Source organism: Panulirus ornatus, chromosome 32 (assembly GCF_036320965.1).
Source record: "Panulirus ornatus isolate Po-2019 chromosome 32, ASM3632096v1, whole genome shotgun sequence".
Lineage (NCBI taxonomy): Eukaryota > Metazoa > Arthropoda > Malacostraca > Decapoda > Palinuridae > Panulirus > Panulirus ornatus.
Genome location: NC_092255.1, coordinates 9,794,117 through 9,797,589, shown reverse-complemented (window position 1 = coordinate 9,797,589; position 3,473 = coordinate 9,794,117). Strand labels below are relative to the sequence as shown.

Sequence of the window (3,473 nt, the reverse complement as noted above, 5' to 3'; positions counted from 1 at the left end):
AATCCACAGTCTCACCCACTGAATCTCGTTCGGACTCGAAATCAGCACGGGAGGTCTCACACATCTCCTCCCTCATCTCATCCTCATGGAGAGTCTTCTCTCTTGAATGGGCGTGAGACAAATCCTCAGTCTCACTCACTGAGTCTCGTTCGGACTTGAAATTAGCATGGGAGGCATCACACAGCTTCTCCTCACCAATTTCATCCTCATGGAGAGTCTTCCCTCTTAAATGGGCGCGAGACAAACTCTCAGTCTCAACGGAGTCCACACCAGGGGAGAGGGTCTCACACAGCTCCCTCTCACTAGACTCACTCGTAGGGAGAGACTTCACTTCCTCCGACTTAACGGAGTCTACCCCAGGGGAGAGGGTATCACACAGCTTCTCGCTGGCCTCACTCTCATGCAGAGTCTTTAAGTCCGCCGTCTCAACGGAATCTACACCAGGGGAGAGGGTATCACGCAGCTTCTCCTCGCTGGCCTCACTCGCATGCAGAGTCATTAAGTCCACTGTCTCAACGGAGACTATACCAGGAGAGAGGGTATCACACAGCTTCCTCTCGCTGGCCTTACTCGGGGGGAGAGTCTTTAAATCCACTGTTTCAACGGAGGCAACTCCAGGGGAGAGGGTATCACACAGCTTCCTCTCGCTGGTCTTCACTTCCTCCGTCTTAACGGCTATGTCCTCAGGCACACGGCCTGCCGTGCCGGCTGTCATAGGCCTGGCACCATCGTGGTTGTAGACTATCTCTGGTACCTCTTCCTCAAGCTGCACTGCTTCCGTGGACTCCACCGGGCCCGTAGGCAACACCGGCACTGGGTTCATCTTCCCACCCGCTAGGTCACTGCCTAACACAACGTCCACGTCTAAGACAGGTAACTTATCTACAGTCCCTACAAGGGCATGGTCCGTAAAGAGATCTGTTCCTACTATCACATCAACTAGTGGAGCTTCCTTGGGACCCGACAGTCCATCTGGCATGACGCGGTCTCCAAACTCTTCTCGCGGCACCAAGCCATCCAACATCGGGGACTGCAGCGCACCAGAATCCCGTGATACGGTTTCTTTTCGTCGTACACCACATCTACTGACACAACCCTCAGACAGGAACGCATTGTAGTTCCCACAGAACGGATCCTTAACTACTTGATTAACACTCTCGCAACCTCTCACTTTTCTAAGAGCAGGGACAGCCTTACCTACTTTATTAAGTGGACCTAAAGCTGAGAAGAGACTTACCGACCTACTTTTGGTAAAGTCTCTGGATTCCTTCGCTCGAGCCCAGCAATCCCTCACCTGGCGCCCAGCCTTGCCACAATTAAAACAACTCTTAACTCCGTTGGAGTATTTCCCCTGACTTCTATGAGTTACCGGCAAGGTAGCAGATTCAGGTGGGATTACATTACCATTGGTCCTCCCTCTGTCGTCGTAGCCCTTTGAACGACTGCCCACGTCAAGTTTACTAAACTTTGGTACGAGATGTAAGTTGCCCAACTGGGACGACACTGGTCCGGATGGTGAAGCGTTTAGTCTAAGTCTTTCACGTTCGAAAGCTAACCTAGCTTGTTCAGTCTTCTTCCTCTGCACTTGTAACTGTGCTTGTGCATTGACCTTAGCTATCTCTAGCTGCTTTCGCCAATAACTGAGATCAACATTAATATCACTAGGGATATGGGGAGGGATCGAGACTTTGACCAACGTTAATGATTGAGCGGTATTGTCACCACTGATCAACGACATGATTAATGAATCAAGGAAAGAGATTCCGTTAAGGCAAGAAAAATCCTGGCAAGGTCGCCAATTTATATGTTACGAACTCAAATATGATATATATTCGGACAAGGTCGCCAATTTATATTGTTACGAACTCAGCACTTATTATAGCAAGGTCGCCAGCAACATATATATGTTACAAATACTCTACTGGTCCTCGTCTTTGCAAGGACGGTAGATTTGTAATATAGCACAACTCAGGATGACGCTATCTTAACGTTATAGGGTTAAACAAACACAAAGGTTAGAATTACTTATAATGAAAAGAATTCAAATGTACAAGGTGAACACATAAATCAGGCACGAATCATTTACGTTAACACTGAACATGAGTTTAACACTGAACATATGTTAACAATTCCAGATAAGATTTCAAACCAGGAGATCTCTTTCCGTTGACACTTTGCTCGATAGCATTACATTTAGTTAGATTCTGACGTGACACAGTAACAATCGTTGCACTTAGCTAACCTGACGCAACACAGTAACATCATTGTTATACTTAGTTAAGCTTGACTTGACACAGTAACATATCATTACACTTAGTTAAGCTTGGCATGACACAGTAAACATCTTACAACCTAGTCATACTTGACGGGACACAGTAACATCTTACAACCTAGTCAAACTTGACGGGACACAGTAACATCTTACAACCTAGGGCAGCGGTGGCTACGGGGTTCGAGACAGGGAAAGCCTACATTACCTTTTGTTGGGCTCGAGACTGGTGAAGGAATCAAGGTCTCAGACGATCGTCTGAGCTTTTATCTGAATGACCAACAAGGCAGGAACAGCTGGCCACGCCTCGACCCGCCACCTAGTTCTACTATAGGTCAAAATGACACAATTGCCCTTGATAGGTCAAGAGACTGGTTGTCATGCCCTCTCCTCGACTTGATTGGCTGAAGGAGGCCTAAGGTCCGGCCTACACATGTGGCGTGCATCCAGCCTCCTCTGTTCCTTTGTCCACGCCGGCAGCGAACGCACGTGACGACACACCGTAGCTGTTCCCATGGTTGGACCTGACGCCGTTGAGCTGACGTTTGGGTGCTACAAGGCTGGTCAAGACATAATTACTAAGGCAATCAACACGGTCAGGGAGGGTGAGATCCGGGCCGATAGAAGCCGCTCCCTACACCCAGGACACGTCATACACAGAGATACACCAAGACACATACGAACCACGTGGACACAAACACACGTGTTCCGTAACATAATATATATATATATATATATATATATATATTTTTTTTTCACACTATTCGCCATTTCCCGCATTAGCGAGGTAGCGTTAAGAACAGAGGACTGGGCCTTTGAGGGAATATCCTCATATGGCCCCCTTCTCTGTTCCTTCTTTTGGAAAATTTAAAAAAAAAAAAAATGAGAGGGGAGGATTTCCAGCCCCCCGCTCCCTTCCCTTTTAGTCGCCTTCTACGACATGCAGGGAATACGTGGGAAGTATTCTTTCTCCCCTATATATATTTATCTATTTATCCACTTTGCCCCGTCGCCGTCCCCCGCGCCAGCGAGGCAGCGCAAGGAAACAGACGAAAGAATGGCCCAACCCACCCACACACACATGCATACACATACACGTCCACACACACCACATATACATACCTATACATATCAACGCACACATACATATACACACACAGACATACACACATATACCCACGTACATAATTCACACTATATATAT

The 3,473-nt window shown here is 47.5% G+C and overlaps 1 long non-coding RNA gene across 1 annotated transcript in view; it reads right to left on the bottom strand.

Annotated features, from left to right (window-relative positions):
• LOC139759043 (uncharacterized) overlaps positions 1 to 2,976 on the bottom strand; it is a 4,991-nt gene extending 2,015 nt beyond the window's left edge. The window contains exon 1 of the long non-coding RNA XR_011714983.1: positions 2,391 to 2,976. This is a non-coding gene — a long non-coding RNA (uncharacterized lncRNA). The remainder of the gene's footprint in view (positions 1 to 2,390) is intronic.
• Positions 2,977 to 3,473: the final 497 nt, after the last annotated feature.